We start from the raw sequence: 13737 nt of genomic DNA on the forward strand, positions 1-13737 counted from the left end.
AGTCATCAACTTTGCATAAGTGTTAGGATGTGTGCATGTTTTTACAAAACATTTGAAGACTCTAAGATATTTAGCTCACACCGCAACTTGCAAAACCTTTTCTCATCCAAGGGCTTAGTGAAGATATCTGCCAGTTGATCATCAGTCTTCACATGATCGATGAGGATATTGCCCTTGAGGACATGGTCCCGAAGAAAATGATGACGAATCTGGATGTGCTTGGTCTTCGAGTGTTGTACTGGGTTTATGCAATCTTGGTAGCACTCTCATTGTCACAGTAGAGAGGTACATTCTTCATGTTGATGCCGTAGTCCTTGAGGGTTTGCTTCATCCATAGCAATTGAGCACAGCAAGAACCAGCAGCAATGTACTCAGCTTCGGCAGTGGAGAGTGATACGCAGTTCTGCTTCTTTGAGGACCAGCAAACTAGTGATCTTCCGAGGAAATGGCATGTGCCAGAAGTTGACTTGCGATCCACACGGTCACTAGCATAGTCTGAATCAGAATACCCTACCAGATGAAGATTGGACCCTTGGGATGCCATAATCCTAGTGTTGGTGTGTGAGCTAAGTATCGAAGAATATGTTTCACAGCCTTATGGTGTGATTCCTTCGGTTTTGCTTGAAAACGTGCACACATGCAAACACTAAGCATTATATCTGGCCTATATGCACATAGATACAATAAGGAGCCAATCATAGAACGGTATACCTGTTGATCGAAATCTTTACCATTTTCATTAGTGCCGAGGTGGCCGTTGGTAGGCATCGGAGTCTTGGCACCTTTGCATTCGTGCATGTCGAATTTCCTCAGAACATCCTTGAGGTATTTCTCCTGTGATACGAAGATTCCATTGCTTTGTTGACGAATTTGAAGACCTAAGAAGAATTTCAGCTCCCCCATCATGGACATCTGATATTCTTCACTCATCATGTAGGCAAATTCATCACTGTATCTTTTGTCAGTACAGCCAAATATGATATCATCAACATATATTTGACATACAAACAGCTCATTATCATCGGATTTTGTGAAAAGAGTTGGATCGAGTGAACCAGGTTTGAAGCCTTTCTTCATGAGGAATTCCTTCAATGTATCATACCATGCCCGAGGGGCTTGCTTGAGGCCATACAGATCCTTTTTGAGTCTGAAGACTTTGTCTGGATTCTTTGGATCCTCAAAACCTGGCGGCTGAGCAACATATACTTCTTCCTCAAGCTTACCATTGAGGAATGCACTTTTCACATCCATTCGATATAAGGTGATGTTATGATGATCAGCATAAGCAAGTAGTATTCGAATAGCTTCAAGTCTAGCAACAGGTGCAAAAGTTTCATCGAAATCTATACCTTCAACCTGGGTGTAGCCTTGGGCTACAAGTCGTGCCTTGTTCCTCACCACTTGACCGTCCTCATCTTGCTTGTTTCGGAAAATCCACTTGGTGTCGATGATGTTGCGCTTGCGAGGATCTGGTCGTTTGAAGAGCTCCCATACGTCATTCAGCTTGAATTGAAGAAGTTCGTCTTGCATAGCTTGAATCCACTCCGGTTCCAGAAAAACCTGAGCTACTTTTGAGGGTTCTGTGATGGATACAAAAGAAAAGTGCCCACAAAAGTTAACTAAGTGTGAAGCTTTTGAGCGAGTGAGAGAACCTGGCGCGTTGATGTCGTTGAGGATTTTGTCAAGTTCTACTTCGTTTGCAATCCTCGGATGAGCTGGTTGAGGATTTTGTCTGGGCTGAGGAAGTGGTGTTGTTGCAATTTCCTCAGGAGCATCCTCTTGGTTTTTATCAGCAATGGGGATCGTTTCTTCACCAATTTCCTCAGTGGGAACAATGTCTTCAGTAGGCTTAAGCTTTATTGCTTCCTCAGGAGACAGCTTATCTGGATCAGAAGGCAATTGCTCTCTTTGCGAGCCATTAGTTTCATCGAACCGCACATCTACAGTCTCAACAACTTTGTTGTGATAGTTGTTGAAGACTCTGTAAGTGTGTGAGTCCTTTCCATAACCGAGCATAAAACCTTCATGTGCCTTAGCTGCAAATTTTGAGCTATGGTGAGGATCTCTAATCCAGCATTTTGCACCGAAGACTTTGAAATAACTTACATCGGGTTTCTTGTCAGTGAGGAGTTCATATGAGGTTTTCTTGAGGAATTTGTGAATATATACCCTGTTGATGATATGACATGCAGTGTTGATTGCTTTAGGCCAAAAGCGACGAGGAGTCTGATATTCTTCAAGCATAGTTCTAGCCATTTCAACCAGAGTCCTGTTCTTCCTTTCGACGACACCATTCTGCTGAGGAGTATAAGGAGCAGACAATTCGTGAGTAATACCAAGTTCATCAAGATAATCATCAAGACCAGTGTTTTTGAACTCGGTTCCATTATCACTCCTGATGTGTTTGATCTTGATGCCAAAGTTTGTCGAGGCCCTTGAAGAAAATCGTTTGAAGATTTCCTGCACTTCAGTTTTATACACTATGATATGCACCCAAGTATATCTGGAATAATCATCAACTGTGACGAAGCCATATAAAGATGCTGCATTGGTTAGTGTGGCATAGTGAGTAGGTCCAAATGAATCCATATGAAGCAATTCGAATTGACGTGTGGTAGTCATGATGGTTTTAGAGGGATGCTTGGATCTGGTCATTTTCCCAGATTCACAAGCACCGCAGAGAGGATCCTTGAGGACTTTGACTGATTCGATGCCGATGACATGCTTCTTCTTCGCAAGCGTGTGCAAATTCCTCATGCCTGCATGCCTAGTCTTCGGTGCCACAGCCATCCTTCTGAGGTTTTTGCTAGTAAGCAAGTGCCTGGTTGAGAACCTGTAGAGAAATCAACAATGTAGAAATCCCCTCTTCTTACACCTTCGAAGACTTTGGATCTGTCAGATTCCATGATGACTACACATCTATATCTACCAAAGATAACAATCATATCAAGATCACAAAGCATCGAGACTAACATAAGGTTAAAACCAAGGGATTCAACAAGCATCACTTTGTCCATATGCCTATCCTTGGAAATAGCTACTTTGCCAAGTCCCAATACCTTGCTTTTACATTTGTCAGCATATGTGATTTGCTTCAGAGGTGATGGAGTTAGTGGCATATTCATCAGTAAGATTTTATCACCAGTCATGTGATGTGTGCAACCACTATCGAGAATCCACAGAGTATTTTTGGGTTTGTCATCCTGCAGATGAATTAGTACAGCTTACCATCTCATATGCTTCATATTTGAAGAATATGATACTAATTTCATCAGTTCAGTAATTTCATCATAACAGAAATGTAAGGACGTGTGAAATATTTCTATTTCATCAATCATTAGCTTGCGTCCTATCAAGCATTTCCTCAGGTCTCCAGCAAATTCTTCAAATGATGATTTTCATCTGGAGACCTGACCTACAGAACTGATTAGTTCGATTTCTTCACCACCCGCATCTGAAGGGGTGGCAAAGCATTCATCATCCTGCGAGCACCATATGAGAAAGGTGGCATTGAAGCTAATGCACTTCTCTTAACAGTAGGGGGATTAAAGTACTCATATGAATATGCGGAGAACTGGTTTGAGGATTTATGAACATAATGATTTGAGGAGTAACGCTCATATTCATATTCCTTGTAGTCTCCCTGCATGTTAGACACATAAGCACGGGTACGAGCATAGTTTTGACTAGTTGAGGATTTTGATCCTCTTGAAGACTTTGGTCCTCCTGAGGAATTTGATCTGGGGTTCAGATTCTTCAGTGGTGGTGTCATGAGGACATTCACCTGAAGATTTTCAAGACAACTTTTGGGAACCCAGATTTTCCTCAGAGGAGGGCCATTCCTACAGTTAGTTCCAACATATCGAGCAAATACTTCACCAGATTGATTTTTGAACAGTTTATAGTTGGAATCAAATGACTCATCCGAGGAATAGGATAATTCACATGAAAAACCAGTTAGATTAGATGGATCAAAAGGAGACCGAGTAGCAGCAACCCATGAGGTTTTGGGATACTGCTCGGGTTTCCAATAAGATCCATCAGCATTTAATTTCCTCTCAAAGGCAATTCCTTCTTTCCTCGGGTTCCTGTTCAAGATTTGCTTTTTGAGCACATCACAAAGGGTTTGATGTCCTTTGAGGCTTTTGTACATGCATGTCACGTACAATTCCTTCAACCCTGCATTTTCATCAGTAACATTTGTGTTTTCCTCAAGTGAGGAAATAGACACAACAGGTGAAGTTGAAGAATTTGTAGCAATGGTGGCATTTGATGATTCTAGTGAGAAATTAGCAGTTTCGCGTTCAATGCATTTAAGACATGGAGGAATAAATTCAACTTGACTAGCGCTGATCTGTTGAGCTAGTAATGAATCATTTTCCATACGAAGATCATCATGAGACATCCTCAGCTTTTCAAGATCAAGCTTCCTTTGAAGAAATTCATAGGAAAGCTTCTCATGATCAGTGAGGACTGTATCATAACGATCCTGAAGATTATCAAATCTAGACTGAATACTTTTCATGTCATCAGTGAGGATTTGGGTAAGGTTCATTTCATCATTCAACAGATCATCACTTTTGCCTAGCAGTTTCTGAAGCTTTTCCAGAGCAGTTTGTTGTTTAGTGGCTATGATAGCAAGTTTACAGTAAACTGGTTTCTTATAATCATTAGGTTCACAGTCACTTGAATCAGAGGAGGAGGCATTATTTGATACCTTTGATCCTTTTTCCATGAAGCAATAGGTTGGAGCGAAGTCATCAGCATAGTCATCAGTCTGGATGGTGCAATCATTTTCTTCAAGATTGAAGATTGACTTGCTGACGAAAGTGGTTGCTAGTGCAAGACTAGCTTGTCCAGATTCTGAGTCTTCTCCAGAACCCTCTTCTTCATCACATTCCTCTGATTCTGCCTCGGAGTCCATTTCCTTGCCAATAAGTGCCCGAGCCTTTTTGAAACTAGTCTTCTTGTGTGATGAGGGCTTTGAAGATGAGGATTTTGAAGATTTCTTCTTCTTCTTCGAGTCATCAGAACTGTCATCCTTGTATTTCTTCTTCTTTGATTCCTTTCCCCAACGGGGACAATCAGCAATGTAATGACCTGATTTCTTGCACTTGTGACAGGTTCGTTTCTTGTAGTCCTCAGATGCAGATTCTGATTTCCTCATGTCTCTTCTTGAAGATTTACCGAACTGACCACGTCGTATAAATCTCTGGAATTTCCTCACAAGCATTGCAAGCTCCTGTCCAAATTCTTCAGGGTCACAAATGCTGTCATCTGTGTCTTCTTCTTCAGATGAGGAAATTGCTCTAGCCTTCAGTGCACGTGGTCTGGAATAGCTTTGTCCATATAGATCTCTCTTTTCTTCTAGCTGGAATTCATGAGTATTTACCCTTTCAAGTATATCAGCTGGATCCAGCATCTTGTAGTCTGGTCTTTCTTGAATCATCAGAACTAGAGTGTCAAATGAAGAATCCAAAGATCTCAGCTGTTTCTTCACAACTTCGTGATCAGTGATGTCTCGACCTCCCAGTGCTTGCAGTTCATTTGATATGTCAGTGAGGCGATCAAAGGTGTCTTGGCAGCTTTCATTGTCATGTATCTTGAAGCGATTGAAGAGATTGCGAAGAATATCAACACGAGAGTCACGTTGGGTTGATACTCCTTCATTTACCTTGCACAGTCTCTCCCAGATCAGTGTTGCAGAGCCCAATGTACATACTCATCTAAACTGGCCAGGGCTCAGATGGCCACAGATGATGTTCTTCGCTTGAGAATCAAGTTGCTTGAATTTCTTCACATCAGCCGCAGTGACACTGGCAGAAATGATGGGGACGCCATTTTCCACAATATACCAGAGATCATTATCAATAGCTTGTAGATGCATTTGCATTTTGTTCTTCCAGAAGGGAAAGTTCTGCCCTTCATAGGTAGGACATGCTGCAGTCACCTTAAACATGCGTGCAATCGACATAACTAAAACTCTAGGTGGTTAAACCAAAATCACACAAAACAAGGGAGTACCTTGCTCTGATACCAATTGAAAGTGCATTATATCGACTAGAGGGGGGTGAATAGGAGATTTTTAGAATTTCATCACTGAGGAAATTCCTTTTGAGGAAATTCCTCACTGATGACTAACTTACAGCGGAAACAGTAAAGGATCAGACGTGCAAACGTTCACACCAGCAGTATTTCAGAGTGAAGAATGTGAAAACAGATTGCACAGTAAGCAGGCATGCAGAATACAGATGATGATTAACTATTGTGAAGAATTTGGGGTTGAGGAAATTCAGAGAAAGTCTTCAGCAAATTCTTCAAATAGTCACAGTGAAAGTCATCAACACATAATACAGAGAAGGTAAAGAGTTGAGGAATTAGAACCCGTTTCTCAGTGAAGACAGTCGTTGATGACCTAGTTCCAACTGCTGTGACAGTTGTACATCTGGTTTGGAGAGGCTTGGTTTTGAAACCAAAGGACACCCAGTCCGAGGACTCACAGTCCCTACCGTATTCTCCTTGAGCTAAGGACACACAGTCCTCGCCCAACACTCGTGGTAAGTCTTCAGGGCAGACTTCCAAACCCTCACAAACTTGGTCACTCGACGATCCACAATTAACTGCTGGAACGTTCTAGACCATGACGCCTAACCGTCTAGAGGATGCACAGTCCTCAAAGGTAAAAGGCTTCAGTCCCACACAGGAACAACTTCTTCAGTGATGCTCAATCACTAGGTTTGGTTTGTGGTTTCGGTGGGTGGTGTATTTCCTCACTGATGAATTACTCTCGAAGACTCTGAGGAATTTGGGTCGCTCTTATGACAAGTGTCAGTTTCTAACGGAGCAGCCAACCAGCTAGTGGTTGTGGGGGTGGCTATTTATAGCCTTGGAGCATCCCGACATGATTTGACACTAATGCCCTTAAATAATATGACCGTTGGAGTGGATAAGACCAGTGACTTGGCGTGGTTATCGAAACGGTCGGGACCCTCAACTGTGAGAGTCCTCATGTCACTCATATTCCTCACTTGAGGCTTTTGGTAGGATTTGGCTTGGGTTGAGCATCATGAGGAAATCCATTCCATAGTGTAACTTCGACCCCCTTTAACAGTACGGTGTTCCTATTACTCAAATGCGAAGAAATTAAACAGAAAGTGTAAATCTTCACGCTTCAAATTCTTCAGAATGAATTTCTTCAGGAACCACCGGACTTCTCAATATCAGTATCTTCATGAGGAATATCAATTTCATCGCAGATTCCTTGCGATTCATTTCTTTAGCTTCAGACCAATTTCTTCAAGTGAAGACATACATTTTTAGGGGTCGATATTCTTCAAATATATCAAACTCCTCAGTGACTTATAGATCATGTGTACACTCATAAACCCATTAGATACTTAACCTATAAGTCTTCAAACCACCAAAATCACTAAGGGGCACTAGATGCACTTACACTCTTGAAGTTTCATCAACACCAACCTTAGATGCTCGGCATGTTCTTGTTCGTTCTTCGAGTAAATGAGAATATAATCGAGGTATACCACGAGAATTTATCAAAACACTCCATGAAGATTGAATTCATCAGACGAGAGAAGGTGGCTGGGGCATTGGTTAAACCGAAGGACATGACGGTGTACTCGTATTGGCCATAACGAGAAACAAAGGCCGTTTTTGGAATGTCCCCATTCTTGATCTTGATTTGATGGTATCCCAACCTCAAATCCATTTTGGACAAGACTGAGGATCCAGCGAGCTGATCATACATGTCGTTGATCCTGGGGAGCGGATACTTGTTCTTTATGGTGACCAGATTAACTGGTCGGTAATCTACAACCATCCGATCCGTTCTGTCTTTCTTCTTGACGAATAGGACAGGGCAAGCCCAAGGAGAAGAGCTAGGACAAATGAAACCTTTATTCAAGGCCTCATCTAGTTTCTTCTTAAGTTCGGCTAGCTCCAAGGGTGCCATCTTATATGGTCTTATGGCTATTGGAACAGTTCCCGGAACAAGATCTATCACGAACTCTACATCTCTGTCAGGTGGAATTCCTGGAAGTTCCTCTGGAAAAACATCCGGGAAGTCACAGACTACCGGGATGTCTTCAAGTTCCGGAAGAGGGTTGGCATTGAGGGAATAGAGTTGGCACTTGGCAACTCGAGTAGAGACATTGACTATCTCACCCGAGGGATGGGTAAGCTGAACATTTCTAGTATGAGTATCAATCTTGGCATAGTGAGCTGACATCCAGTCCATACCCAAGATGATATTAATATCCGAAGATTTCAGGGCTATTAATGAGGCTAGAAAAACTAGCCTGTCTACTAGAATTTAATTATCATAGGTTATCCTAGAGGTTTGCCACTTACTACCAGGAGTTTGGACAACCAATGGGATTGGCATATCACAAAAAGACATGTTATGCAACTGTGCATAACTTTCTGAAATGAAGGAATGAGAAGACCCAGCGCCAAAAACAACAGATGCTGGGTGATGATTAACAAGAAGCGTACCCTGTATGACGTCGGGATCCTCTGCAGCTTCTTCTGCTGAGACATAGTTCACACGGCCACGTGCAGGAGTTGGCTTCACATAGTAAGCTTTGCCCGACTTGCCTTGCCCGACGGACTTTTCGGGTTGCTTAGCACCCACATTCTGAGGACACTCACAGGAAGAGTGCCCTGGTTCTCCACACTTGTAGCATATCACTTGGTTGGCACGTGGTGCAGCATTGCTAGCTGGACCACCATAAGTTTTTGCTGGAGGGTTGGTCCGATTCGTCTGAGGCACCACGTAGGATGGCCTCGGAGTGTATCTTGGCGGCAGAGAACTGTTCGGAACCCACAGCCTGCGTTTTGGAAACGTGAAACTAGATGACGAGCCAAAGTCACGGGAGTGCTTCCTTGTGGCTTCAAAGTCGGTATGACCAGTCTCGGCACTGATCGCCTTGTTGACCAGGGCTTGGAAACTTGCACACTCGTGGAGGCGCAGATCACGACGAAGCTCAGGGCTCAGACCCTTACAAAACCTTTCTTGCTTCTTGGCGTCAGTAGACACCTCCTCTGTTGCATAGCGGGCGAGGTTACCGAACTCGCGGCTATAGGCATCCACGGTCAACTTTCCCTGCGTGAATGCACAGAACTCCTCTCTCTTTCTATCCGTCAGGCCCTCTGGAATATGGTGCAGACGGAAGGCTGCACTGAAGTCTGCCCATGTGGCTGCTGGTTCAGCAGGACGCATAGCTTCAAAGTTCTCCCACCACAGATTGGTGGGTCCTTCCAGAAAATACGCCGCAAAGGTCACCTTGTCGGCCTCAGAAACATTCGCAGAGCGAATCTTGCGTGAGATGCTGCACAGCCAGTCATCAGTGTCGAGGGGATCGACGGAGTGATGGAACTTTGGAGGATTCAGCTCCACGAAGTCATTGAGGGACACTGCAGCATTCCTAGGCTGACGAGCCGTATTCTGCTCAATACACTCTAACAGTCGGTTGGTCTCCCTTTTGTTCCTCTCTGCCTCAAGCATAACTTCCGCCAGAGAGGGCGGGTGAGGCAGGTCTTCCTGCGACGCTTGACTACCCTCGCCTTGCGCATGAGCAGGGGCACGGTTCAACCTGGTGAACACAATCCTGACAAACAAACTCACAGCTTAGACTAATTTCATTATCAATACTAGCTATGGATTAAGAATGTACTGAACACACGGAATGCAGAAATGAATATCCGAACAACATGGTAACAAGCAATTGATATATATACACCATGGTTCATACACACCCTTACATAGTTCAGTACAACCTTAACCAAAGAGCAAACTACTAAAATTATGAAACTACTCATCAGAGGCTTACAAGCTTCCTGTATATTACTTATCTAGGCTTCCAGGATTCATTTCACATCACAAGCATACTTCGCAAGTCACACAGGACCGTGAACGTACGGCTACTACCATACTATCCTTCCACTCACAGCTCAGGCATCCGCATAGAACATCTCATAGAGATTACCTCCATGGCCTGGAAGCTCAACCTGTAGATCAGGAAACACTCTGGCCTGAGATCCGTGGGATCCATAAGGACACGGATGTGGCCTTGGTCCCCTGACTGGTGGTAGTAGGGGTCCCCGAAGAGGGGTGATTCCTCCTATAGCTGGCCAGTCAACGTGGGCCGGAAGATGGGTCCTAACAGGGTTCAGCATCTCCATATCTCCGTACCCTGTCTGAACTACCGGTGCCAGCTGCGTCAAAGCCGTCCACAGACGGGCACGTGTAGCATAATGCTCCATGGGGAGAGCACGAGCATCCCTGTCTCTGTTTTCTAACATCTCAGCAGTGAACTACAGTAGCGGATCCTCCATAGAGGAATCAAAATAGACTCCGCTGAGGTATCCCTCTTCACCAGGCTGAGAGGCAGGAACATAGCAGAACTCTGAATTCTGCAATAGTGCATGTCTCGCTCTCATAATGGTCAGCATTGAATAGGCAGCATCTTGTACTACCATGTCAACAGTGACTCCCAACCCATAGGACCAATGGATTGGCTCCTCAGCTCCAGGGTAGTCTGGGAATACCCTAACAGTGCAGATATACTGGCTCTGGTTGAAGTCTCAGTACTGTTCCTCCACTGTGTACTCGGGGTACCAGCGGTAACCGCACACCGACATCACCCTGACCAGCATGGCCGTATGACCCGGCACATCAATGCACTTGGTCAGACGTACCACCTGACGAGAAGGACGGCCAGGCATATGAAAATAGAGAGTAATGCAAAAGCATTAGAGTCTCTGAATGCAAAATTGGGCAGCATAACGGGTGTAAATGCTCAAAAACAAATTTTGAGACAACCCAAAAATAGAATAGCGTAACCACTCAACTATCAATTTCAATTCTCTAATCATCAAACTTACTTCCTTTTTCCTAGGAATAAAAGAAACCCAATATAACTCTCGACCCGTAGTCTTATAATCTACCGATCATAAACACGAGCCTAGAAGAAGATGAGTAACCTAGTCCTTAATTCCCGCAGAAAAGACGAGGATGACCAGAATAGAATAACTTGAGAAGAGAACAGGAGTCTTCTTTCCCTTCCACAAACAATTCCCTTATATATAACTAAAGCAATTCTAGACTCAACTTCGACCAGTTTGGCTTAGTAGTCCTACAGTCAGTCAGGCTCCAATACCAATGTTGTCGGGACCCCGATCATAAGCCATAGGAATCCAGCTTGTAAAACATCGCATCTCTTTGCGGTCTCACGCACGGTTAACCCCACGGCTGCAGCCTTACCTTAGCCGGGACCGTTTGCGCCTTTTGACTCGCGTATGCAATTGTGTCGCTAGCAATCCAATGACAAAGAACCTGGATCAACATGTCTAGTCATAAACCAAAGTGGCAGTTCCGCACAGGGACAGACATACATGACCCAGCAAAGCAGGTGTCGGTCACCAGCGAATGTAGACGAGTCGTAGCAAGCTACAAGGACTCCATTACCTCGCGTGACACTTCCCCAAAGGGGACAAACACAGCAGCTAAGAAGGACACACGTCGGTCAACCAATGTGTCTGGAGCAGTAGGGAGCTACCATGGCTCGTTGGATCACAAAGGGGCATTTCCCTGTAAGGAATGCTACTAAAGTCTACGGCTAGGTAATCGAACCCCATACATATCAAGCACGACACACGTACGCATGGCATACCGATATGTATAGATACATCGATGGCATCACAACATAACCATAAACATACAAGCTTTATTTAAAAGGCTCGGAAGAGCCACACACATAATATTACACAGCAGGGGTCTCACGACCCATCATAGCAGTCATTCAACTTACAAGCCAGCGGAAGTAATTAAACTGTCTGAGTACAGACAGATGAAACTAGAAGGCACATGGCCTGACTATACTACAGACCCAACCTAGGGCCAGATCGTAGGTGGGACACCAGCTACTCGTCGTCGTCGATGTCTAGGAAGAACCCTCCGTTAGGGTCATTAACAACCTCTCCAACAATTATTAAGCAAACATGAGTACGGCCGTACTCAGCAAGACTTTAGGATAACTATCTACTCATGCAATGTATCAATAAGGAATTGTGGGGTTTCATGCGGAAATCCAGCATTTGACTCATGGCTAGACAACTTGCATTTTAAAACAATTTTTGACAACTTGATTTCTCGCACACGAGTCCACTATCACCACAACAATACTCTATCGTGGAATCATTCCGTCTCCATATGGAAATGACGTCCATGACACTCACGCTTATCTTGACAATTTTATGAGTAGCCGTTGAAGTTATCTATGAACAACATATGTCTCCAAGTAGTCCATATCCGCGGACGCGGCTATTCGAATAGATCATAACCCTGCAGGGGTGTACTTCGTCACACACGCTCTCACCACTTACCGCCATGTGCACGTCATGCACCTCGACATCCTTCAAGCGGAAGCCCAGCGAGGGAGTCGGCCACGACCATTAACCACGCTAATACTTAGTCCAGGTCTATCGCCTATCTGAGGGTAACCCGCACGGAAGTCCGGCCGAGGTTTCCGCCACGGCCCCAAACGATGTGCGCAGGATTCCCAAGCCCACTATCCGGGTGCCACTTGGTACACCGTGCCACTGCCTACCGCCTCACAGCCCACCTCTCAGGTCAGCACTATGCACGGCCTCCAGCATGACTATAAACACCAGAAACTACTTGCAACTCCTGGACCGAGTACTAAGCGATTAATAAATCGAGCGGGGTCATATTTCAGGGCCCAGCAGGTGGTAGTATGTCTTCTTGGATTACATACACGGAACTTAGTTCCTAAGGACGGTTCCAATGAAACAACCCACCATGTACTCCTACACAGCCTTTCACCGGTACCTTTACCAAATCAGGTTCAACACACAACCTTTACTTATTGAACACATTCTCACAATTCTGTTCATCTCCCAGATGACAGACCATACACAACGCTAAGGATAGCATGCATAGCAGGATAAGGCACATCATGGCTCAAGCAACTACCAGGTATGCTAGGTTGCAAGGTTCAGTTATTTACTGTGACAAGGATAGGTCATGCAAAAGAAGTGGGTTCAACTAACGTGGCAAAAGCATTTGAAGCATTTGATCCTAATGCAATAAGTAAGTGCAGGAGCGAGAACATGGGATTTATCGGGATAATCAAAATGGTTGCTTGCCTTGTTGCTTAGAGGAGGGACAATATACGTCAGTCGGATATTCGGTGGAATCCGGAGGAGCGGAGCCTACCGAAAAGAGTGACAACAATCAATAACAAGCATATGCAACAAGATGATGTATGAGCATGGCATGAGGATGCAAAGTGGTATAGTATTATAGCTAACATTTATTAGGTTTGAAGTTGATTTGAATCAAATTCAAATATCACTTCAAACGAGGTATTCTCGGATACCATTTTAATTGATTCGACCTCATGCTCAGATCAACTTGCTTTTAACATGCATGGAAATGACATGTTAGGTTGCTGGTTTGTGATTTGGACAATGTTGGTCATATCATTTGAAGTGGAATTTAAATAATTTCCAAATTCCATCTCCAAAGTATTTATAAGAGTTAACTTATTCATTAATCTATATGTTTGGGTTCAGTAACATTTTCAAACATGTTTGAAAATGACATATTCAAATTCCTTGAATTTTTCTGATACTTTTTCAAATATAAATTATTTTCATTGGAGTTACAGATTAATTTCTATGATTTTTAGAAGTTTT

This window comes from Hordeum vulgare, chromosome 6H (assembly GCF_904849725.1).
Source record: "Hordeum vulgare subsp. vulgare chromosome 6H, MorexV3_pseudomolecules_assembly, whole genome shotgun sequence".
In the NCBI taxonomy this organism is placed as follows: Eukaryota; Viridiplantae; Streptophyta; class Magnoliopsida; order Poales; family Poaceae; genus Hordeum; species Hordeum vulgare.